This window comes from Odocoileus virginianus, chromosome 27 (assembly GCF_023699985.2).
Source record: "Odocoileus virginianus isolate 20LAN1187 ecotype Illinois chromosome 27, Ovbor_1.2, whole genome shotgun sequence".
In the NCBI taxonomy this organism is placed as follows: domain Eukaryota; kingdom Metazoa; phylum Chordata; class Mammalia; order Artiodactyla; family Cervidae; genus Odocoileus; species Odocoileus virginianus.
Window position 1 is genome coordinate 14,560,479 of NC_069700.1, and position 27,378 is coordinate 14,587,856.

The 27,378-nt window shown below is 36.9% G+C and overlaps 1 protein-coding gene across 1 annotated transcript in view; it reads left to right on the forward strand.

Annotated features, from left to right (window-relative positions):
• The window catches only part of LOC110141820 (prolactin), a 279,309-nt gene that overhangs the window by 230,610 nt on the left and 21,321 nt on the right, over nucleotides 1–27,378 (forward strand). Inside the window, exon 2 of the mRNA XM_070456925.1 lies at nucleotides 26,411–26,452. The gene's annotated coding sequence lies outside the window, so the exon portion shown is untranslated. The remainder of the gene's footprint in view (nucleotides 1–26,410; nucleotides 26,453–27,378) is intronic.

A 27,378-nucleotide genomic window follows, 5' to 3' on the forward strand; every position in this document is an offset into this window, starting at 1 on the left:
AACTGAACTCACACGGACCGCAACAGCTCCAGAGAAATTCCTAGATACATTTTTACTTTTTTTCTTCTAAATAAAAAAAAATTTCTTTTCTTTTCTTTTTTTCTTTTTTCTCTTTTATTTTCTGTAAAAATTCCCTATTAATCACCCATTACTCCTTAACTTTCATTTTCATATATTTTTACTATTTTTTTTAATTAGGAAAAAATGTTTTTTCTTGTCTTATTTTTTCTCTTATTTTCTTTTAAAGTCCTCTATTACTCCTCTATTACTCCTTAATTTTCATTTTCATTTCACTATAACCTTGCAAAAAAAAAAAAGAAGCCATATTTTTAAACTGAACTTCATATATATTTCTAAAAATTTTTGTGTTTTTGTCTTTGTTTTTAATATTGTATTTTAAAGAGTCTAACCTCTACTCTAGATTTTTAATCTTTGTTTTTCAGTATTTGATATCAATTTTGGACATTTAAGAATCCAATATTCAGTACCCATTTTTACTCAGGAGTGTGCTGATAACTCTCTCCCACTTTTGACTCTCCATTTTCTACCTCAGAACACCTCTCCCTTCCCCTTCTCTTCCCAATCGAATTCTGTGAATCTCTGTGGGTGTCTGGGCTATGGAGAACACTTTGGAAACAGAGAACTGAGTAGATCTGTCTCTCTCCTCTTGAGTCCCCCCTTTTCTCCTCCTGCTCATCTCTATCTCCCTCTCTCTCTCTCCCCTTCTTCATGTAACTCTGTGAACCTCTCTGGTTGTCCCTCACAGTGGAGAATCTTTTCACCATTAACCTAGAAGTTTTGTTATCAGTGCTGTATAGTTGGAGAAGTCTTGAGACTACTGGAAGAATAAAACTGAAATCCAGAGGCAGGAGACTTAAGCCCAAAACCTGAGAACACCAGAAAACTCCTGACTACACAGAACATTGAGTAATAGGAGACCATCCAAAAGCCTCCATACCTACACTGAAACCAACCACCACCCAAGAGCCAATAAGTTCCAGAGCAAGACATACCACGCAAATTCTCCAGCAATGCAGGAACATAGCCCTGAGCGTCAACATACAGGCTGCCCAAAATCACACCTAACACATAGACCCATCCAAAACTCATTACTGGACACTCCATTGCACTCCAGAGAGAAGAAATCCAGTTCCACGCACCAGAACACCGATGCAAGCTTCCCTAACCAGGAAACCTTGACAAGCCAATCATCTGACCCCACCCACTGGGTGAATCCTCCACATTAAAAAGGAACCACAGACCACCAGAATACAGAAAGCCCACTCCAGACACAACAATCTAAACAAGATGAAAAGGCAGAGAAATACCCAACAGGTAAAGGAACATGAAAAATGCCCACCAAGTCAAACAAAAGAGGAGGAGATAGGGAATCTACCTGAAAAAGAATTTAGAATAATGATAATAAAAATGATCGAAAATCTAGAAAACAAAATGGAGTTACAGATAAATAGCCTGGAGACAAAGATTGAGAAGATGCAAGGAATGTTTAATAAGGACCTAGAAGAAATAAAAAAGAGTCAATTAAAAATGAATAATGCAATAAATGAGATCAAAAACACTCTGGAGGGAACCAACAGTAGAATAACGGAGACAGAAAACAGGATAAGTGAGGTAGAAGATAAAATGGTGGAAATAAATGAAGCAGAGAGGAAAAAAGAAAAAAGAATCAAAAGAAATGAGGACAACCTCAGGGAACTCTGGGACAATGTGAAATGCCCCAACATTCGAATCATATGAGTCCCAGAAGAAGAAGACAAAAAGAAAGGCCATGAGAAGTTACTCGAGGAGATAATAGCTGAAAACTTCCCTACAATGGGGAAGGAAACAGCCACCCAAGTCCAAGAAACCCTGAGAGTCCCAAATAGGATAAACCCAAGGCGAAACACCCCAAGACACATATTAGTCAAATTAACAAAGATCAAACACAAAGAACAAATATTAAAAGCAGCAAGGGAGAAACAACAAATAACATACAAAGGGGTTCCCATAAGGATAACAGTTGATCTATCAATAGAAACCCTTCAGGCCAGAAGGGATTGTCAAGACATACTTCAAGTAATGAAAGAGAATAACCTACAACCTAGATTACAGTACCCAGCAAGGATCTCATTCAGATATGAAGGAGAATTCAAAAGCTTTACAGACAAGCAAAAGCTGAGAGAATTCAGCACCACCAAACCAGCTCTTCAACAAATGCTAAAGGATCTTCTCTAGACAGGAAACAGAGAAAGGTTGTATAAACGTGAACCCCGAACAACAAAGTAAATGGCAACGGGACCATACCTATCAATAATTACCTTAAATGTAAATGGGTTGAATGCCCCAACCAAAAGACAAAGGCTGGCTGAATGGATAAAAAAACAAGACCCCTATATATGCTGTCTACAAGAGACCCACCTCAAAACAAGTGACACATACAGACTGAAAGTGAAGGGCTGGAAAAAAATATTTCACGCAGACGGAGACCAAAAGAAAGCAGGAGTTGCAATACTCATATCAGATAAAATAGACTTTCAAATAAAGGCTGTGAAATGAGACAAAGAAGGACACTACATAATGATCAAAGGATCAACCTAAGAAGAAGATATAACAATTATAAATATATATGTACCCAACATAGGAGCACCACAATATGTAAGGCAAACGCTAACGGGTATGAAACAGGAAATTAATAGTAACACAATAATAGTGGGAGACTTTAATACCCCACTCACAACTATGGATAGATCAACTAAACAGAAAATTAACAAGGAAGTACAAACTATAAATGACACAATGGACCAGCTAGACCTAATTGATACCTATAGGACATTTCACCCCAAAACAATCAACTTCACCTTTTTCTCAAGTGCACACAGAACTTTCTCCAGAATAGATCACATCCTTGGCCATAAATCTAGCCTTGGTAAATTCAAAAAAATTGAAATCATTCCACTCATCTTTTCTGACCACAGTGCAGTAAAATTAGATCTCAATTACCGGAAAAAAATTATTAAAAATTGAAACGTATGGAGGCTAAATAACACACTTCTGAATAACCAACAAATCGTAGAATAAATAAAAAAGGAAATCAAAATATGCATAGAAATGAATGGAAATGAAAACAGAACAACCCAAAACCTATGGGACACTGTAAAAGCAGTGCTAAGTGGAAGGTTCATAGCCTTACAGGCTTCCCTCAAGAAACAAGAAAAAAGTAAAATAAATAACCTAACTCTACACCTATAGCAACAGAGAAGGAAGAAATGAAGAACCCCAGGGTTAGTAGAAGGAACGAAATCTTAAAAATTAGGGCAGAAATAAATGCAAAAAAACCCCCAAACCAACAAAAACAAACAAACAAAAAAAACTAAAGAGACCAGAGCAAAAATCAACAAAGCTAAAAGCTGGTTTTTAGAAAAAATAAACAAAATTGACATACTGTTAGCAAGACTCATTAAGAAACAAAGGGAGAAGAACCAAATTAACAAAATTAGAAATGAAAATGGAGGATCACAACAGACAACACTGAAATACAAAGGATCATAAGAGACTACTACCAGCAGCTCTATGCCAATAAAATGGACAACTTGGAAGAAATGGAAAAATTCTTAGAAAAGTATAACTTTCCAAAACCAGCAGCTCTATGCCAATAAAATGGACAACTTGGAAGAAATGGACAAATTCTTAGAAAAGTATAACTTTCCGAAACTTCTTCACAAATAGAAGATCTTAACAGACCCATCACAAGCAAGGAAATCGAAACTGTAATCAGAAATCTTCCAGGAAACAAAAGCCCAGGACCACATGGCTTCACAGCTGAATTATACCAAAAATTTAGAGAAGAGCTAATACCTATCTTACTCAAACTCTTCCAGAAAATTGCAGAAGAAGGTAAACTTCCAAACTCATTCTATGAGGCCACCATCACCCTGATTCCAAAACCAGACAAAGATGCCACAAAAAAAGAAAACTACAGGCCAATATCACTGATGAACATAGATGCAAAAATCCTTAATAAAATTCTAGCAAACAGAATTCAACAACATATTAAAAAAAATCATACATCATGACCAAGTGGGCTTTATCCCAGGAATGCAAGGATTCTTTAATATCCACAAATCAATCAATGTAATACACCACATTAACAAATTGAAAGATAAAAACCATATGATTATCTCAATAGATGCAGAAAAAGCCTCTGATAAAATTCAACATCCTTTTATGATTAAAACTCTTCAGAAAGCAGGAATAGAAGGAACATACCTCAACATAATAAAAGCTATATATGACAAACCCACAGGAAGCATTATCCTCAATGGTGAAAAATTGAAAGCATTTCCTCTGAAATGAGGAACAAGACAAGGGTGCCCACTCACCACTACTATTAAACATAGTTTTGGAAGTTTTGGCCACAGCAATCAGGGCAGAAAAAGAAGTAAAAGGAATCCAGATAGGAAAAGAAGAAGTGAAACTCTCGCTGTTTGCAGATGACATGATCCTCTACATAGAAAACCCTAAAGACTCTACCAGAAAATTACTAAAGCTAATCAATGAATATAGTAAATTTGCAGGATATAAAATCAACACACAGAAATCCCTTGCATTCCCTACACTAACAATGAGAAAACAGAAAGAGAAATTAAGGAAACTATTCCATTCACCATTGCAACAAAAAGAATAAAATACTTAGGAGTATACCTACCTAAAGAAACAAAAACAAAAGAAAACTATAAAACACTGATGAAAGAAATCAAAGAGGACACAAACAGATGGAGAAATATACTGTGTTCATGGATTGGAACAATCAATATTGTCAAAATGGTTATACTACCCAAAGCAATCTATAGATTCAATGCACTCCCTATCAAGATACCAACAGTATTTTTCACAGATCTAGAACAAATAATTTCACAATTTGTATGGAGATACAAAAAACCTTGAATAGCCAAAGTAATCTTGAGAAAGAAGGGTGGAACTGGAGGAATCAACCTGCCTGACTTCAGACTATACTACAAAGCCACAGTCATCAAGACAGTATGGTACTGGCACAAAGACAGAAATATAGATCAATGGAATACAATAGAAAGCCCAGAGATAAATCCACGAACCTATGGTCACCTTATCTTCGACAAAGGAGGCAAGGATGTACAATGGAAAAAAGACAACCTGTTTAACAAGTGGTGCTGGGAAAACTGGTCAACCTCTTGTAAAATAATGAAACTAGAACACCTTCTAATACCATACACAAAAATAAACTAAAAATGGATTAAAGATCTAAATGTAAGATCAGAGACTATAAAACTCCTAGAGGAGGACATAGGCAAAATACTCTCTGACATAAATCACAGCAGGATCCTCTGTGACCCACCTCCCAGAATATTGGAAATAAAAGCAAAAATAAACAAATGGGACCTAATTAAATTAAAGCTTTTGCACAACAAAGGAAACTATAAGCAAGGTGAAAAGCCAGCCCTCAGATTGGGAGAAAATAATAGCAAATGAAGCAACAGACAAAGGATTAATCTCAAAAATACACAAGCAACTCATGCAGCTCAATTCCAGAAAAATAAATGACCCAATCAAAAAATGGGCCAAATATCTAAACAGACATTTCTCCAAAGAAGACATACAGATGGCTAACAAACACATGGAAAGATGCTCAACATCACTCATTATCAGAAAAATGCAAATGAAAACCACAATGAGGTACCATTACATGCCAGTCAGGATGGCTGCATCCAAAAGTCTACAAGCAATAAATGCTGGAGAGGGTGTGGAGAAAAGGGAACCCTCTTACACTGTTGGTGGGAGTGCAAACTAGTACAGCCACTATGGAGAAAAGTGTGGGGATTTCTTAAAAACCTGGAATTAGAACTACCATATGACCCAGCAATCCCACTCCTGGGCATACACACTGAGGAAACCAGATCTGAAAGAGACACGTGCACCCCAATGTTCATCGCAGCACTGTTTACAATAGCCAGGACATGGAATCAACCTAGATGCCCATCAGCAGTCGAACGGATAAGGAAGCTGTGGTACATATACACCATGGAATATTACTCAGCCATTAAAAAGAATTCATTTGAATCAGTTCTAATGAGATGGATGAAACTGGAGCCCATCATACAGAGTGAAGTAAGCCAGAAAGATAAAGACCAATACTGTATACTAACGCATATATATGGAGTTTAGAATGATGGTAACAATAACCCTATATGCAAAACAAAAAGAGACACAGATGTACAGAACAGAATTTTGGACTCTGTGGGAGAAGGCGAGGGTGGGATGTTTTGAGAGAACAGCATCGAAACATGTATATTATCTAGGGTGAAATAGATCACCAGCCCAGGCTGGGATGCATGAGACAAATGCTCCGGCCTGGTGCACTGGGAAGACCCAGAGAAATCAGGTGGAGATAGAGGTGGGAAGGGGGATTGGGATGGGGAATACATGTAAATCCATGGCTGATTCATGTCAACGTATGACAAAAACCACTACAATATTGTAAAGTAATTAGCCTCCAACTAATAAAAATAAATGGGGAAAAAAAAGAGATAGAATACAATAGTGGATATGCATCTATATATCTATTTCTATATATGTATCTTGTATATATACTCTGATTTAAGAAGATAAACATAGAGTAATATAAGAAGGAAAAATGTTAGATAAGATATAAACCAATTTTTGATAAAATATTTTTATTAAACTGGGATAAGAGTAAAAATTTTTAACATAGGACATCTCCCAACAACTATATCCATATGGTTCATAATAATGGGAAACACTATAGAGATTTCCTTTAAAGTCATGACAAAGGCAGTAAAATCCAGAGTGATCTCTTTTATCAGGACATAACCAGTGAAGTAAAAAAGGAAAAGAACTAGAAACATTAGAAAGTAAAGCATTTTATTATTTGCTGCTGATTTGACCATATTCTAAACAAAAACCAAAAGTATGCAGGTAGATTATTAGAACTAATAATTACACAGAAGCCAAAGCCGTGAAAGTGAAAGTTGCTCAGTCGTGTCCAACTCTTTGTGACAGTCCATGGATTTCTCCAGGCCAGAATACTGGAGTGGGTAACCTTTCCCTTTTCCAGGGGATCTTCCCAACCCAGAGATCGAACCCAGGTCTCCCACATTGCAGGCAGAATCTTTACCAGCTAAACCACAAGGAAAGCCCAAGAATACTGGAGTGGGTAGCCTATCCTTTCTCCAGCAGATCTTCCCGACCCAGGAATCGAACCGGGGTCTCCTGCATTGCAGGCAGGTGGCTCAGAGGTTAAAGTGTCTGCCTCCAATACGGGAGACCCAGGTTCGATCCCTGGGTTGGAAGATCCCTTGGAGAAGGAAATGGCAATCCAATCCAGTATTCTTGCTTGGAGAATCCCATGGACGGAGGAGCCTGGTAAGCTACAGTCCACAGGGTCGCAAAGAGTCGGACATGACTGAGCTACTTAACTTTCAGTTTCACTTTCAAGGCCATGAGGCAGATATATGCAGGAGATGGAAGGGAAAAGTAATAGAATCATACACAGGAAGTACAAAATCTTAATTCACTTGTTTCATTATATATCAGATTAAATAGACAAATAAGGGTAAAAGGATTTGTATCATGTAATTAATATGGTTCCCAGAATTGCTATATTAAATTCTGCATTCTGAAATACAGAATACACATTCTAATTCCCATGGACCCATTATAAAAAACTGCCATACCTTATGCCATGTGGAAAACCTTAATACGTTTTAGAAAAATATGGAAGACAACTGTCTTAGTCATTAAGGGCTGCTATAGGAATACACTATAGAGTGGCTTAAAAAACATATATTTCTTGCAGTTCTAGATGCTGAGAGGTCAAGATCAAGGTGCCAGCTAATTAGGCGTCTAGTGTGAGCATGTCTCCTGGCTTGCACATATCTGCCTTCTCTCTGTGTCCTCATATGGCAGGGGGAGAGAGCATAGTCTCTCCAGTCCCTTCTTACTTAAAAGGTCATATTATGACAACACTACCCTCATGACCTTATCTAAACCTAAATTACAACCAAAGGCCCCATTCCAAACACAGTTTAGCATACCCAGCTTGGAAAGCCTTTCACTCAAACATTATTTAAAGGAGAAGATTTACATTTTCCCATGTTTAAGTAAATGTTTCAATGTTTTGCTATTAAATTTTAGTTTTATTGCATTGTTTTCAGAAAGTTGTTATTATTGTGTACTGAATGTTTGTATCCAAAATGCATATGTTGAGGCCCCCACTCCCAATGAGATAATGTTTGACTTTGCTTGTAAGTTCAGAAATAAATTTGGAGGGACAAACAACAAACAATAGTAATGTCTATCTGAGCCCAGGAATGGCAAGAGAATGTTTGCTTGAGTGTTAAATAGAGCTGAGAAGGAGACAGTCACTTAAATGTGTAAATCATATAAGTGTAATAATTGCTCAAAAAAGTTGTTGGAAACCAAATACAGCAATATACCTGTGATAAATGTTATAACTGAGTTGCACCAAATGCCAGGGAAATAGTGATGAGGGGATATTCAATTATTTCTAGCTGGTAGGAAAGTTTGCAGTTAAACTGCAAGAGTTAAAAACCCTAAGAGTATTCCTATTGAGTCTAGAAAGTTGAGTAGAAATCTACTAAGGAAACAGGTGGTTCAGTGGTAAAAAAAAAAAAAAAAAAAAAAAAAATCCTCCTGCCAATGTGGGAGCCTCAGGAGTTGTGGGTTCAATCCCTGGGTTGGGGATATCCCCTGCTGGAGGAAATGGCAACCCACTCCAGTATTCTTGCCTTGGAAATCCAATTTACAGAGGAGACTTGTGGGCTACAATCCATGGGGTCAAAAAGAGTTGGACACTATTGAGTGAGCGCACACATAAGGAAACAGGATGGCAGGAGTGAAAATGCATTGCAGTCATTCAAGCTGAATCAACCTTACATAGATATTTCTGGGTTCGTGGAACCTGAATGTTTGCCAACATGACTCTGCCCACAAGTCCTGGTGAATAAGAGGTTTTCAGCTTCCTCAGGATGAAACATATAGACATTCTACCTGGCTTTAGAAGTCTCAGTCTTCTGAGTTTATCTTTTATTCTTGTGAGATCAATATAAAAAATAAGACAAGATTTGGGAAAAATGCTACATCTTTACATAGAAATTATAAAATGAGTGCATCTAGGTCAATTTTCATCTACAGAATTAATAAGGTAAATTACTCGTTAGCATGAATGTGCTGAGTTCTTTTCCCATGGATGTGATAAATTTAAGGATGAGCAATCTTTATTTGGGTTTGCCTGGTGGCTCAGTGGTAAAGAATCTGCCTGCAATACAGGAGCCAAAGGAGATGTGGGTTCAGTCCCTGGGTCAGGAAGATCCCCTGGAGGAGAGCATAGCCACCCACTCCAGTATTCTTGCCTGGAGAATCCCATGGACAGAGGAGCCTGCTGGGCTACAATCCATAGAGTCTTAAAGAATCAGACACCACTGAAGCGACTTAACACGATCTTTATTTCCCTTCTCAATCCCCTTTGTGTGGCAAACATTTGCCAAATGATGGCATCAATTCTAAACCATGGAATCATTTCCCACCTCTTATCCTCTTTCAAATTCCACAAATATATCTCAGCGAATCCTACCTCTCCCCTTTCTAAAATCTTATCATTCTCCCTACATTTGCATATTCCCATTGCTACTATCTTACTTTGCTACCTCAATAGCTCCCATCCAGACCTGTCTCTCAAATCTTTTCTCATCCAGATTAGTAATATCCTAGAGCATTTTCCTTTCTCAGATTTCTTCATCTTCCCATTTGAGAACACTGTTGTAGGAAATGATTGGAAAGGCTGAGGATGATATCAGGTTTAAGTATTTTTCCGAGGCATTCAGTGACTGATAGAGACACTTTCTAAATTCTCTTCCACACACAGTTTATTCCCTGGATTGAATGCAACACCAATGACCAGTAATGCCTCATAAACATGGACTCTTATTTCTTAGAAATGTGTTACAATTCAAGTAGATGTAGAGCTAAAGTTCTCTTTGTACTTCTTATGTAGAATTTTTTTTCTGAGAAAATTAACAGTATCATCAAGACTGCCGGGGTAATTTCTAGGCTATTTAAGAGAACAAATTGTTTTCAAGCATTGGTAGGCAGTGCAGAAGAATCTATTTACATTTAAATTATTTCCTAATTGCAAATCATTATTAGCTATCAACTAAGAAAAGTCACTTAGAGACAACTACTAAGCAATGCTTTGTTAGACTTGTTCTAATTATGGGGACTGGAGACTAATAAAACCTAGATTAAAACTAGTTCACAATCCATATTTCTTTTCATCAATTCAAATACACCTCTCCTCGTTTCTACTAAGCCAAATGCTCGGGGTTTTCTTGGACCTGCAAAATATCTCGGAACAAAATTATATATATATATATATATATATATATATGAGGAAGGCTGATCAATTGTCTAAATTCCAGAAATCAGATCCCTCAAGCTTAATCCTTTCCCTGGATTTTTTTAAAGACTATAATCAAGGAGGTAGAACAACACAGTCTCAGAAAAGACAGCTGCAGGAATAATCATTTGTTTTCACTTTGAAAACATGTTTTGGGCTCCCGTACAAGTCTTTCCAGAATTACACAAAGATTTCAGAACAGAAGTGAAACAATGGCCCAAAATACACTTAATTTAGCACATAGGTCTTTAAGTCTGGGCAGACAAAAATCAAACTAGATATCTCATTATTTACCGTAGAGGTCAATATAGTGAAAGAAGGAATAAAGCTCTGCTTCAGTCATTCAATTCTGTACGGGGATAGTATTACCCCCAGTGCATTTCAGTGGAGAAAAGACATACCTCAGGTTCCATGTCATGGAAAAAAATGTAGACATGAAACAAAATTCTGGTTCTAACATACATACTCTTTCCTGTGTCATGAGTCATGCTTACATATTGGTGGAAGATGATGAGAGCTGATTATTAAAAAAAAATATTGGAGTATAGTTGCTTTACCAACATTGTGTTAATTTCTACTGTACAGCAGAGTCAATCAGTTATACATATATATATATATTCCTTCTTTTCTAGATTTCCTTCCCATTTAAGTCATCACGGAGCAGAGAAGCATCCCTATAGAGTAGGTTTTCATTAGTTATCTATTTTATGTGCTTGAGTGTACTCAGTCACTTCGGTCATATCCGACTCTTTGTGACCCTATGGACTGTAGCCTGCCAGGCTCCTCTGTCCATGGGATTTTCCTGGCTAGAATACTGGAGTGGGTTGCCATGCCCTCTGCCAGGGAATCTTCCTGACCCTGGTATCAAATCTGTGTCTATTACATCTCCTGCATTGGCAAGTGGATTCTTCGCCACTGAGACACTGGGGAAGCCCATCTATTTTATATATAGTATCAATAGTGTATATATGTCAATCCCTATCTCCCAATTCGACCCATCCCTCCTTACCCTGAGAGCTAATTCTTTAAGTGGTTTGCGAACTGCTAGTACTCTCTAAAAATAGGTGATGTCACTACTAGCTGCCAGGGGGGCGCTTCTAAACATATAGATCAAAAATGACAAGCTAATTGATAGGGCTCGTAAATTATCTTCTCAAGTGGTGGTATAAAGACTTCACAAAATATTTCTTTAAAAGCGAAGGCGATATGTGCTCTATAAACATGTTGCATGAAAATTGTGTGCATGTCACATCCAAGATGGCATTTCTTTAATATATTTCTATAGATTTGATGGCATGAGAGAGTGGGATGGATAAAGGATGACCTCATGGATGTAAGTGATTTCTAATGCTTAGCTTGTGTATAGAGTGGTGAGTTCACAGGTCTTTGATATATTGCTAAAATAAACATATAAATAGCACCAAGCACGGCCCAATAAAAATCTGTCATAGACGAAGAAGTATATTTATCCAGTTCTGTTCACCTGATAGGCGCTTATAATATGTCAGCAAATTATTTAAGAAAGGTACTTACTCTTATCTAACCCTGAATATTCACTGGAAGGACTGATGCTGAAGCTGAAGCTCCAGGACTTTGTCCACCTGAGGCAAAGAGCTGACTCATTAAAAAAGATCCTGATGCTGGGAGAGATTGAGGGCAGGAGGAGAAGGGCAACAGAGGATGAGATGGTTGGATGACATCACTGACTCAATGGACATGAGTTTGAGCAAACTCCGGGAGACAGTGAAGGACAGGGAGGCCTGCAACCATGAGGTTACAAAGAGTCAGACACTACTGAGCCACTGAACAATAATTTCCAACTAAGCTCGAGAAAGTCATTAGTGTCTGTCAACTGTCAATAAAGGGTTTGAATTTCTGGAACACTTTGATTTCTCAACTAGAAATCCCATGCTTTTCAATGTCCCTCAAATGGACTTATAGTTATAATAAGCTGACAATGACAAGGCCTTCATCGTGGCAACACGAGTAGGAACTTACCTAATGAATGTTCTAACTGTTTTGTATCTGAAGGCCATAGTCTCTACTTGATTCTTCAGTCTGAGAATAAAACATCCTGTGAATTGAGTCAATTTGATCAAGGAAAGCTCTTTAAGTCATGAGTTAAGCCAGTTATTTTAAGTAATTTAGCAAAACCACCAATTGAATGACCAAAGTAAAAGATTTTTTTCAATAAATTCTGTTGACAGAGTGGGTGTTGTGCTATTTTAGCCTGTTGGTGCTGCTGCTAAGTCGCTTAAGCCATGTTGGACTCTGTGTGACCCCATAGACGGCAGCCCACCAGGCTCCGCCGTCCCTGGGATTCTCTAGGCAAGAACACTGGAGTGGGTTGCCATTTCCTTCCCCAATGCATGAAAGTGAAAAATGAAAGTGAAGTCACTCAGTTGTGTCTGTCTCTTAGCGACCCCATGGACTGCAGTCCACCAGGCTCCTCCGTCCATGGGATTTTCCAGGCTAGAGTACTGGAGTGGGGTGCCATTGCTTTCTCCGAGCTTGTTGGTGATTAACTGCCAAATACTAACACCATGCATTCATGTGCCTCTATTGTGGACCTTGTAAGGAACAGCAGGACAGAGAAGAATGTTCTCAACTACCCAGATTCTCAAAACCTCTCTGCATAGATCCTTCTTGACTTTTGGCTGCTTGATCTCGGCCACACAGTCATGGCTGTGGTTTCTATTCCCCACTGCTTTTTTTTGGCCAAATATCATCTGGCATCAAAAAAATGACCCTTAAATATATAAGAAACAGGATATATTATATAGCATAGAGACTTATAGCTATTATCTTTTAATAACTTTTAATGGAGTATAATCTAGAAAAATACTGAATTGCTATGCTGTACACCTGAAACTAATATATAAATAAACTATATGCAATAATTATTTTTACAAACAAATAAAAAATCCTATAATCCTCAAAATAATTAGGAAACTTTTCAAGAAGTAACAAAGTTATTCTTTTCTCTCATTTGTGCCAAGTGGTTGTGCAGTGTCTAAAGCATTCCTATATGTTAAATTTCATAATTTTTTACAATATGAAATCCCAATCTCATTCCAACAAGTGGCCAGAGTAATAATGGAATTTTTAGGACACAGCCTATTGAAATATTGTGAAGTAGACCCTGGAAGTTAGGAAGAAACATGAAACAAAAACCAGATTTGGAGGTTAGTTCTAGAAAAGGGGTCCTCAGCATTTGGGATCCCATGCCTGATGATCTGAGGTGGAGCTGATGCAATAATAATAATAATAATAATACAAATAATGTGCACAATAAATATAATGTTCTTGAGTCACCCCAAACCATTCCCTACCCTAGTCTGTGGAAAAATTGTTTGCCATGAAACAGGTCCTGGGTGCCAAAGTTTGGGGACCACTGTTCTAGAATATTCAGCTGCACCATCAAGCCCAGTGTTTCATGGGACTGAGGCTTAAATATGTCCTGCCAAGACTCTTCTGAAGGAAGGAAAAAAGAATGTTATGGTATTTCCTTTCTGGGGCTTTGTAATTCATAGACTTGTTAAAGGCTCTGAGAAACCCTGCATAAAGAAACCTAAATTTTATTTATCCCAGGATTTTTGGGAACATGCTTGAAATGGAATCCTAATTCTTTTGGAAATGGAATCCTAATTTATTAAATTCCCATGACACTGCCTTTTCGTGGAATGCATTTTGGGAAATACTGGTTTATACAGAGATGATTTATATTCCTTAATAGGATAATGAGGATGTGTGAAAAGAAGCACTCAGTATGGGAAAGAAGAGAAGTAAATAGCAGCCAGTGGACAGCCTGCAGATGCTACTGGTGAGAGACCAATGAGTAAAAGAAGACCATCATTTTTGATGAAGAACAAATAATTGTTTTAATACTTAGACATTGACATATTGTGTAAATATATGTGAAAATTTTAAGAGATTAGCAGAAATGCAAGATTCTATAAATAGAGCACTTTTAAAAAAATATGAAATGCTATACTCAGCCTTAAGAAAGAGATTTGCAACCATATGGATGGATTTCAAGAATATTATACAAAGTGAATCAAGTCAGATGAAAAAAGACAAATACTGTATGATTTCAATTCTGTGTGATATCTAAAAAAAATAAACAAACTAGTGAATATAACAAAAGGGAAATAGACAGACAGATACAGAGAACAAAGTAGTGGTTACCAGTCGGGAGAGGGAACGAGGGAGGGGGCAAGACAGAGGTAGGGCATTAAGAGGTACAACTATTATGTACAAAATAAAGCTAGAAATCTATATTGTATTACAACAAAGGGAACAGAACTGATATTTTATAATAACTATAAATGGAGTATAACCTTTAAAAATGGTGAATTGCTATGTTGTTCATGTGTAAATTATATAATATATCAACTATGTGCTGTGCTGTGCTTCATCACTCAGTCGTGTCTGACTCTTTGTCACCCCATGAACTGTAGCCCGCCAGGCTCCTCTGTCCATGGGATTCTCCAGGCAAGAATACTGGAGTGGGTTGCCATGCCCTTCTCCAGGGGATCTTCCCAACCTGGGAATCAAACCCAGGTCTCCTGCATTGCAGGTGGATTCTTTACTCTCTGAGCCACCAAGGAAACCCACATTAACTATACCTCAGTTAAAAAATAAGAAATGGTATTCTCTACTTCTCTAGAAGGTTTGTCTATAAATATCTTTGAAGAGTTGATTCAGAGAAGTACTCTCCTCTTCTGTCTTAAAACTCTTCGATTTTTGCCATGCTGAAGTAATAACATTTCTCCTTGGGGAACCCTCACGTCCATACTCTGAGGGTTTCATACGGCCCACTTCTCTTGTCTCACTAACCTCCTCTTTGGGCAGCGGTGGTCCATGGTAATGGAGTGTGGAGCTAACATGGTCTGGTCCCAGAAGAACTGCTGGGAACACCGAAGAGCCTGTCAAGCACTTAATTTTACACTCTCTGCAAATCTTGCATATTTATGTAAGCCACTGATGAGAATGCAAACAAAGGGGTAGATGGTTAGCATATTTTGGGGGTAGTTGTTTCTTTCCGAAGTCGAGATTTAATGTCAAGGCTCTCCTTGGAATTTAGGGCAGACATGAAATCAATGGGAAATGTGTCCTGTTATGTAAATGCTATAAATATTTAACATTACAAATGCGTATCTATGAATCACAAAACAAAATGCCAAATAATAACTGCTTATTTAGTCTTTGGCCAAAGATTGATTTTTGCTTTTTTTCCTGAAGTATGAGGGTTGGTTGAAAGAGTTTTGAAGCAGGGAGAGAGAGAGAGAGGGTCTAAGACATGGAAAGAGGCAGAGAGAGAGGGACATTTTCTCTTTATTAATTTACATTTTTCATGAGAAGAGCATTCCAATTCTGACTCAGAGAGGGAACACTGAGAAGATTAGCCTTCCTGGAAGCAAAGCTTTGATGTGTTTAATAACAAAGGATCTGTGTCTGCCACAGAACTGAAAATGATCTGAGTGTCTGCTGCAAGGAATAACTCCTTCACACACTTTCTGACAATGAAAGTTTGCTACCCTGAATCAAATATGTATATGGATATATATGTGTATATACACACATATATAGTCATATATGCATAGTACTACAGGCTTTCATAAAACATTTAATAATGAAATAATAGCTACAACTCACATTTTAATGACTTAGTGTAGGCAACATTGACAGATGGTGAATGCACACTGGGTGAAAATCAGGTGATCAATATAATCATACAAATGAATGCAGAGACTACTTCTTAACTCTTGCAGCTCTGATAATTTTGCTGTAGCTCTCTTTCCAAAGCAAGCTTTCAACATATCGGAGCCCGATTCCCCCTTTCTTTCAAAGCTCCTTCACTTGTGTACTTGTGTGAATTTATTGCTTGAAAATGATAAAGAAAATCTTTGTTCTCAGAAACATGTTGGTATCATAGATAGTAAGGATGGCTGGGCTAATTGCCTTAGGATTTTGGTCAACTGAACATTCCTATCAGGGAATCTGCACAATTTTTTGACATACATTGGGGTTCAAGAGTGGGAGCAGCAGTATCTGGGGTCTTAAAGACTCTGAATGTTTTCTTTAAAGTGATGATGCTTTTGGTAATATCACGTAGGTCTGAGTAAGCAGTCTAGGAGTATTTATTCACACAGTGTCTTTTCTGAGATTTCTGGGCTATTTTAGCTTAAAGCTAAACTTACAAGTAAGCTGGAGATCGTGATCCTTCACATATTCCCCATCCAAACAATACCTGGGATTGGTCTTCCCAAAATATTGATTGGAAATGACAATTATGGCTTCCAACTAGGATGCTAGTTTCCTTTTGTCATGATTGTAGGAAGTTTCTTGTTTAGACATGTTTCTGTTTTTCTTAAGCAGGTATTTATTGTTTCATGGTTAAGAATCTACCCTTAAGAATCTTGCATTTAAGACATTAGTTCTTTTATGTAATCTCTGTGAACTGTGGAAAAGTTATTGATCCTCTTTAAACCTATTTCTCCATCTGTAAAATATGGATAAAAGCATTACCCATTTTATGGCAATTAATGAAAAGAAAAATTCACTCAAATTGTCGAGCACAGGTTGGTATACAGAAAATAATTTTAAAAAATATAAGCTGTAATTGTGATCTAAACTGGACATTGAGAAAATGTGACAATAATTGTACTGGCAGAAATGAACTTGCTCTGTCATCAACTTGAGCTGAATCCAGTTCTTTACCCACTATTGTCATAAGCTCCTATAAAAGAAAGGAGATAAACAAGAGAAACTTTCAACTGCTCTCTGTCCAAGGCTCACTATTATAATGTGTCAGTATAATAATACTGTCTCTATTATTATGTACAGTAAGAGAAATGTCATTGATTTACTCAAGATTGCTGACCAATAATTTCATGTATAAATCAGGCATAATATAATATACATATTATTGAACTAAAAAGTTATATAAAAGTTGCTCTTATTCCTAATGATTTCACTGCTCCTTACATAAACAAAATGAAAAGTAGAAACTTCAAAGACTAGATGTATATTTTATCAAATTGCAAAATCATTTTGCATTACTCCAGAGTAAAGCCATTTCTTTTGTAGTTCTTTGCTGACACGTTGACACACACAAAAGACCATCATGACACCTACATTCTCTATAGTATTTTCCCTTATAAATGGTCCCATCAACTATTTCGGTAATACGCTCTATAAAATGCTCTATAATGCTTAAGCAGTTATTTTAAAGAAATGAATTATTTCAAATTTACTTCATTTAGTGCTTGTTGTCATATATTGCTCAAGTTGTAGCTATAAAGAAACTAGTTTTATGACCATATAAGCAAGCAAACAAAAGAAGGATCGGGTGGAGAGGGAGGTGGGAGGGGGGGATCGGGATGGGGAATACATGTAAATCCATGGGTGATTCATGTCAATGTATGACAAAAACCACTACAATATTGTAAAGTAATTAGTCTCAAACTAATAAAAATAAATGGAAAAAAAAGATATTAAAAAAAAAAACTCAACACTTGCCTCCTAATTATTTAAAGTTGTCAACCTTGAATGCCTTGGTTTCCTACTGATGGCACTTAACTGAGTTATGTGTATATAGTAGAGGTCCCTCTCCATGTAAATCAGAATGGTTATGAAGGGGAGACTCAGAACTCTGCTCTCAGAAAGTCAGAATATTGTTTTATGGAATCTGATCTACTACTAGAAATCAAATATATGAATTTTGGCCACTGTGGAATTCCATAACTTCTTAACCATGCTCTTCTTTTCCTTTGAAAGCCTGGAGAATATTGTGCAGTTAAAGGAATGGGCTACCCTCAAAAGGCCCTTCATTCAGCTTCATCTTCTACCCAGCCCCATGTGTATGTCATCACAGCTCCTGACTACTTTCTGGGATGCTGGGGCGAGAGAATGCATGGACTGCAGGAATTGTACCAAAGCCACTGAGGTCACTTTATAAACAGACTATATTTAAAGGAGGTTTGAAGAGCTCTGAGGAAATGTGAAACCCACTGAGGTTCTGCCCAGGGAAAAGACACCCCCACTCCCTAATTCTCTCTTGCTCAATCCATGGAAAAAGACTCAATCAGACAAGTTGCTGAGTTTAAGGTCAAATTGAAATTCTTTTCCCACCTCTCTTCATTTTTTCCAAGCCAAACATTTCACTGGCTCTAATGCAGAAAGCATAGCAGTTTATCCTTACTTGCCCTAGAAACCCTGTTATTTTCATCTTAAATAACCACTCTCTGGCTTGGAGCTTTTAACCTGCTACCAAGTGAGGTTTCACTGGGTTTTCTCTCCTCTAATTTGTCTTAATTTGTATCATGTTAATTTATAGATACATAAGCCAGTGCTTTGAATTTTGCTTATCTACACATAACCAGACATCATACTCCACCTATAAGATTTCTCTCCAACTAAAACTTCAATTTTCACCTACCTTATAGCAGAGGTTCACTAAGTTGCTTCAGTCATATCTGACTCTTTGGGACCCCATGGATGGTAGCCCACCAGGCCCCTCTGTCCATGGGATTCTCCAAGCAAGAATACTGGAGTGGGTTGCCATGCCCTCCTCCAGGGGAGGGATTGCATGACCCAGGGATTGCACCCGCATTTCTTATGGCAGGCGGGTTCTTTACCACTAGTGCCACCTGGGAAGCTCCAGTAGAAGTCCTCTAAAGATGGTCCCAATTCTGTTATCTTCCATTTTCTCTTTAACTTATTCTGACTAGGTCTTTGCTCAAATTAATACTCACTCATGTAAAAGTCACCAATGATTTCCATCTTATGAAATCTATAAGGCCATAAAGTGTAAACTCTATACCTATGAAATTTCTAGAAGAAGCAGAGAAGGAATCTTTTGTGAACTTGGATTAGTTAGGCAGAGAATTTTTTTATATGACTGGAAAAGTCTAATTCATGGGGGAAAAAATGATCTGTTGGACTTTTTCAAAGTTGGAAACTTCTGCTCTCTGAAAAGCACTGTTAAGAGATGAAAAGACAAGCCACAGACTGGGAGAAAATATTTGCAAGCACATATCTGATAAAAGTCTGGTATGCAGAATACCTAAAGAGTATTCACAACTCAATAGTAAGGCAACACACAATGTGATTAAGAAATGAACAAATGGTTTGAACAGATAGTTCATTGAAGAGGACAATAGGAATGGCAGATAAGTACCTGAAAATGTGCTTAGTATCAGACATTAGAGAAATGAAAATTAAAACCACAATGATATGCTACCGTTTAGAATGGCTAAAATTAAAAGAAAGGAAAAAATAACTATGGAGCAAGTAGAACTGTCATTTATTGTTGGTAGGAATGAAAAAATGGTTCAATGAATTTGGAAAACAGTTTAGATGTTTTTTTTTTAAAGAGTTAACCATGCAATTACCATATGGTTCAGCATTCTGCTTCCTTAGTACTCACCGAAATGAAATAAAAACCTTGAGACACACACACACAAAAACTCCATGTGAATATTTACAGCAGATTTATTGGTAACCCCCCAAAACTAAAACCAACACTCAACAGGAGAATGGGTAAACAAATTTTGGTTTATGGATACAATGGAATACATCTCAGCAGTAAGTGGATTAGAACTACTGATACTTGTAACTATAGGATGAATCTCAAATGTTTTATGCTAAATGAAAGCAGCCAGATTTAGAGAACCACATGCTGTATAATCCCATATATATGTCATGCTTGCGAAAGTAGAGGGGCAGAAAACATATCAATAGCAGAGGATGTGGAAGGTGTTTACTTCGAAGGGGCACTAAGAATATTGGGTTCTGATGAAAAGTTCTGGGTCCTAATTAGGGTAGTCGTAACACAACTGTATTTGTTTTTCAAGACTTACAGAAATGTACACTAAAAAGGATGACTTTTTCCTGTATTATACTTTATTTTTAAAAATAAGAAAAAAAATACCATGGACAATTACTTCATAAACGTCTATAAGAACTTGATTACCATACATAAATAATACAGTGGTCAATTCTAAGTTCTCCCCTTATCTGATCTTTCAGTGCATTTGACATAGGTGAACTCTTCCTCCCTTCATGCATTTTTTTTTTTTTTTTCAATTTAGCTTCGCAGAAAACACACTTCTCTTGTGTTCCTTCTATATCACTGGCCACTCCTGCGCAATCCCTGTTTGGTGGCCTTTTCTCCCTTCAACTGGGACCACTGTCCTCTTTTCTCATTCTGCTCCAGACACACTGGTTTCCTTGTTCTTCATCAACAAAGGCCAAATACCTTCCCTCCTCAGGGTCTTTTTCATTTGCTTGTCCATTAGCAAAGAACACAATTCTTTGCAAAAGTTATTTTCTCTTTTCAGGTTTTTATTCAGCTCTCATTCTGATGGAGGCCTTTCTTATCTAAAATAGCTGCTCCCTTCACATCCTGTTTTTCTATAATTACTTTTACTGAATATCCTGGGTTTTTGTGGCACTTATCTGGAATTATCTTTGTTTTTTGTCTACCATATGGACACACACATTTCATTAGAGCAGTGGCTTTACCTGGCTCTTTACTGTATATCTGATGCATGTGACAGGGGCCACACAACAGACTCTCAGTAAACACACACACTTACATACACACACACAAATATATTGTTTCTCTCTCTCTCACATACACAATCTTTCCTATACTACTTGCTATAAAGTTCACCCCTGCCCCTTCACTAGCCCTAAAGTAAATTAATAATACATTGAACTTTATGAAATTGTGAAATTGTCACTGTTTGATCATTTTGAAACTACATAATGGTAACTCGATATTGTTCAAATTAGCACCATTGTATTAGAAAATAAAACTAAAATGTGTGAATGCACCAATGATATTAATAAAAATATTATAGGTATTTGATAGGAAAGGTCAAATGTCATGAACAGAATAGTATTACTTATAAGTAAAACTTAGTGCAGCCACTGTGATATCTCTACCTTTCTGGGAAAGTTTGTAAGCCCACATGGAGTGACAGAATACATACTTCCTGAATGATAAGAAGAAAATGAATGGATTTCACACTGTCAGCTGGCTAATCCATTACCTGGCAACCAAAACATTGTAGACCAATCCCCATTTTCAAAAATCTATGTTCTTTCTTGAAGTCTTATTTAATTAATATCTGTGCAATCTGTGAATGAATCCAAACCAGAGGCATGTATAAAAATCATAATGGCAACCACTGATAGATACTAGCTCTTTCTCTGCTAAACCAGAGAAAATATTTTTTTCCTTTTCTTTCTAGCACACCAGCTGTTAGTAAATTTAAGAAATGCCCAAAATGAATGCTTTTTTTCCTTACAACTTGAAATGTATAATCCCATGTTATTTGCACAGTACACTTAATTGCGAACAGTTATCGACAGCCTAAATCTTACATTAGTATGCTAGCCTCAGTGAGATTTATTTGTACTTCCAACCTTTAATACCACAGATGGTTTAATACTGAATAATCTTTATTTTTCAATATTTCAGCAACTTTTACAAGTTTTCCCAGCAGATTTGAAAGTATAATAATCTATTGGTGTCTATAGTCCATCAGCTGAAGACAATGTAGTTGATATTCACATTGTAGGTTTCTCAGTTGAGCATGAGACTAGAAATTTCTTTCCTATTCTCTTATTTTTCTCCCATCAGCTAGTGTAATTTATAAGAATATGCCTTTTTTGAGCATACTCCAAAACCTGATGTTTATGGTTTTACATTCATGTCAATAATCTAGTTTATTCATCTGATAACTCAGTTTTTACACACAATCATTAAGCCATGCTGGCTCAGTCAGTGATACAAATGGTCCTCCTTTTATAAAGATGTCTGAACATGCCCTTGGTTATTAGTTAGACACTGAATGAACAAAGAATTGTTACTAGCAAGAGAAGCAATTCAGTTAAGAATGACAGTTTTGCCTGTGAAAGCAAGTCAGAGTGCTTTAAATATATACAATAAATACCTGAAATTTCATCTCATATGACTATTTTTATGGACAGTTTTAAAAAATCTCAGCAAGGTGAGTGGTTCGCTTAAAAATTTCACTATAAAGACATTGATAGAAATTCACAAAAAATTACTATGTAGCATATTTTCAATTAATGTTAATGAATTTAAAGTTTGTAAAGTGAAACTGTTTATATTTCTATAAAATGTTTTTCTGTGATACCACATGTAAACATATGTGTACACACATACACATGTGTTTGCACATGCATTGATCAGGAGAGAGAGGAGCAAATGGTAATAGCAGGGTCTAAAAGGTCAGTGTCCAACAATAAGGGACAAATAGGATGATTAAGTCTGTTTGGGGAAAGAAGAACAATGCAAATATTGTCACTTTATTTGTCTCTTATCATTGAATATTTGAAAAAATTTGCGTTTGTAGGCACTTGGGTGGAGTATACCTTTTAACTCATAGTTTTATTTTCCTTATCTTTTCAAAGTACATAGGTTATGTTGTACAGATATGTTCAAAACAAAAGCAGGATGGCTTAATAAAATAGATGTTAATCAAACTTCATAAAAGAAAGAAGGGTAAAGAATCTGAAGTACTTTTTGAGACAACTAATAGATCTTTATAGCTTATTCCAATTCCCATTTTGGGGGTTGTGGGATTCCTACATGAAATAAAGATGTTATATCATATTCTCTACATCTAATTATTATACGCTCAGACTTTTGAATTTGGCAAATGCTGCCTATTTTGCCGTGAAACATGTCTTCCTTGATTCTTAAATCTATTAAAGTTTGATTCTATGCTAACAACAGTTCTCAAAGCAGGCTGAATGTGATATCCCCTGAGAAGCTTTTAAATAAAGGTGATGTTTACACCCCTCTACAGAGCTATTAAATCAGAATTTTGAAGAGTGAGACCTGGGAAGTAGTGGTTTTTAAGTATCCATTTTAATCGAAGTGAAATAAGCATACAGATGAATGCAGCTACCATAAGTGTACAGCTTAAGGAATTATCATAAAATGAACACACCTATGTTACCACTACTCTGGTAAATAGAGCATTACCAGTGTCTTAGAAACCCCACTCATACTTCCTTATTAGTAGGCATTAGTATTTTCCAAAAGTTCTTCAGCAGATTCTAATGTGTATCTAAGGAGGAGAACCACTCTGGTAACTGCTAATTGTTTTCTAGACCAATGTCTCATTTTTATTGAGTTGTAAAGAATGAAAAATGAATAGTTTTTAAACACATACTCTGTGTTGGTGATTGCACAAACATGGTCTTATTTTATCTTTAAAAGAATGATTTAAAATAGTTAGTGTTACATCCTTTCCTATGAATGAGGAAGTAGAGACTGAAAGACATGGTTTAATTTGTGAAAGTGGTACCATTAAAGTGGGGCCACTGGAGTGTAAACCCAGGTCAGCCTAGTGATTCTGAATTCAAACTGGAATCACATGGACTTATGTTTGAATAACAAACTCTACTTCTTCCTAGATATGTCACTTTGAATCAGTTGGCTCAGTCTTCCTGTCAATAAAATGGAGATCACAATGCTATTTAACTCATCAAATAGCTACAAGGATTACATGCATATAACTTGTTAGAACTGGACATGGAACAACAGACTGGTCCCAAATCTGGAAAGGAGTATGTCAAGGCTGTATATTGTCACCATGCTTATTTAACTTATATACAGAGTACGTCATGAGAAATGCTGGGCTGGATGAAACACAAGCTGGAATCAAGTTTGTCAGGAGAAATATCAATAACCTTAGCTATGCAGATGACACCACCCTATGGCAGAAAGCAAAGAAGAACTAAAGAGCTTCTTGATGAAAGTGAAAGAGGAGAGTGAAAAAGTTGGCTCAAAACTCAACATTCAGAAAACTAAGATCATGGCATCTGGTCCCATCACTTCATGGCAAACAGATGGGGAAACAGTAGAAACAGTGACAGACTTTATTTTTGGGGTCTCCAAAATCACTGCAGACAGTGACTGCAGCCATAAAATTAAAAGATGCTTGCTCCTTGGAAGAAAAGCTATGATCAAACTAGACAGCATATTAAAAAGCGAAGACATTACTTTGCCAACAAAGGTCCATCTAGTCAAAACTATTGTTTTTCCAATAGTCATGTATGGATGTGAGAGTTGGACTAAAAAGAAAGCTGAGCACTGAAGAACTGATGCTTTTGAACTGTGGTGTTGGAGAAGACTCTTGAGAGTCCCTTACAGGGACTGCAAGGAGATCCAACCAAAGTCCATTGTAAAGGAAATCAGTCCTGAATATTCATTGGAAGGACTGATGTTGAAGCGGAAGCTCCAATACTTTGGCCACCTGATGCAAAAAGCTGACTCATTTGAAAAGACCTTGATGCTGAGAAAGATTGAAGACAGGAAGAGAAGGGGATAACAGAGGATGAGATGGTTGGATGGCATCATTGACTCAATGGACATGAGTTTGAGTAATCTCTGGGAGTTGGTGATGGACAGGGAGGCCTGGCATGCTGCAGTCCATGGAGTCACAAAGAGTTGGACATGACTGAGTGACTGAACTGAACTGAACTGAACTTGTCATAGTGACTTATAAGGATTATCATGGCTTGAATTAGTCTTATACCTGTGTCCAGACCAAACTTTTTCCACTAGCTCAAATTGCTTCTTCTAAAAAGCCAAAAGTAAAGAAGTACTGATATGACTTCTGGCCAGATCCTTGATACTGTGATTATCTGACTTAATTTCTATGAGGAGAAAGTAATCATAAATAAATACATTACAGTGTGTCCCCAAATCCAAGGCACTTACTATGGCTTTTTCGGATTCATAATTAGGCCAATTGATTTAAATTTAGAAGGACTTCATCTGAAAAGGTGTCCAGATATTGAAGAAAAACATATTAAAATATTCATTAGAAACAAAACTGGCATGCTGTTTTATAATAAATTTATCTTACATTTCTTCCCTTTTTTGTAATGAAGATAATTGATAGATAGATAGATAGATAGATAGATAGATACTTTTTTTTTTATAGATAGATATTTTTGTTGCTGTTGTTCAGTCACAGAGTTGTGTCCAATTCTTCATGACCCCATGGGCTACAGCACACCAGGCTTACCTGTCCCTCATCGTCTCTGGAGTTCATGTGTACTGAATTGGTGATGCCATCCAACCATCTCATCCTCTGTCACCCTTTTCTCCTCTGCCTTCAATCTTTCCAATGAGTCTTTGGAAATGAGTCTTTTCTAATGAGTCATCTGTTTGCATCAGGCGTTCAAAGTATTGGAGCTTCAGCTTCAGCATCAGTCCTTCCAAAGAGTATTCAGGGTTGACTTCCTTTAATTGATTGGTTTTATCTCCTTGCTTTCCAAGGGACTCTCAAGAGACTCTCAAGGGACTCTTCTCCAGCACCACAGTTTGAAAGCATCAATTTTTCAGCAGTCTGCCTTCTTATTGTCCAGCTCTCACATCCATACATGACTACTGGAAAGACCATAGCCTTGACTATACAAAACTTTTTCGGCAATATGATGTCTTTTCTTTTTAACACACTGTCTGGGTTTGTCATAGCTTTCTTGCCAAGTTAATATGTAATTAGATATTCTAGTTAGATAGATATTAAGAAATCTGTATCTATATCTTTATAAATAGATAAGGAAATAAGATTAGTTATAACAAATGATGGGGATTTCCTCAACTAGTCCCCTGAGACTGAGTATTCCAGCCCACATAAGCTTTAGAAAGTCAAGAGATACTCTTGGTGAGGGAAATAACATTACATCACTATTGTCCTTTTCAGGTTTGCAAACAAAAGCTGGATACAGCCAATTATAAAAGTCTGAGCCAGATACCTTTGCCTTACCAAATTACAATGTTGGGGAATTTCCACTACAGTCCTGGGATGTGTCCTGTAAATAAGCCAGGTCTTTATGACCTCACTTGACTTACTCTCACTGTTAACCATGTCTTTCTTCTAGGAGAAAAAGGAACCAGAAAAAGATGAGGAAGAAGTAAGAGTGGTGAGTGATCCTATCTGATATATACTTACCCTTCTACTTTGTAATGTGAGACACTAAAGATGAACAAGTTCCATAAAAATTTCCTAAGTTAGATCATGCTTGTGCTCCAGGAATCCCATAATTAAGACAGTATATTGATGGAAAGAGCTGTGACTAGTGATTGACAGAGCTGTTCTTGACCTGACACCTGATACTGAAAAGTTGGTCAAGTTCTTGAAGCTTTGGCTGCCTCATGTGTAAAATTTATGTTCCCTCAGTCTCTCCACATGCTTAGCCCTTGGAAAGATGAAGACAAAAGCTGAGATGTCACAGGACTTTATTATTGTTATTTGGCATCATTGTTTACTTGTTTGTTTTCAAAACTTTAGGTTTATATCTATATTAAAGTAAGAATTTTCTAGACAAGCCAGTCTGAGACTGGCCTGGTAATCACACGTTCACTGTAATATTTCAGTATCAGTACATCTTAAGGGCAGTGATATCCACTCACAAAGAGCTTTCAGCAAGTTTCAATTCTAACTCATTTCCCTTGAACTTACTCACTTTTGTGGTTCTTAAATTTTTATTACTTTAAAATTTTTAAATTTTTGGCCATACCCTGCAGCATGTGGGACCTTAGTTCTCTCACCAGGGATTGAATTCACACCCCCTGTATTGAAAGGTGGAGTCTTAACCACTGGATTGCCGGGGAGGTTCCTTTTTTTATATCAATCAACAGATTAAATCCTGGAAAACTTTGTTTTAACATAAAGTATTTACTCTTAATATTATATATTATGAAATAATATTTGTTTAACTGTAGACAAAAAGTCTCGAACAAGAGCAACTGAAAAAACTGCATCAGATAGAAGTTTATGGGACTAACGCAAACTTTCCAATTGAACTATTCTATCATATTTCCAGAACACAACCAAGTTGCACTGAAC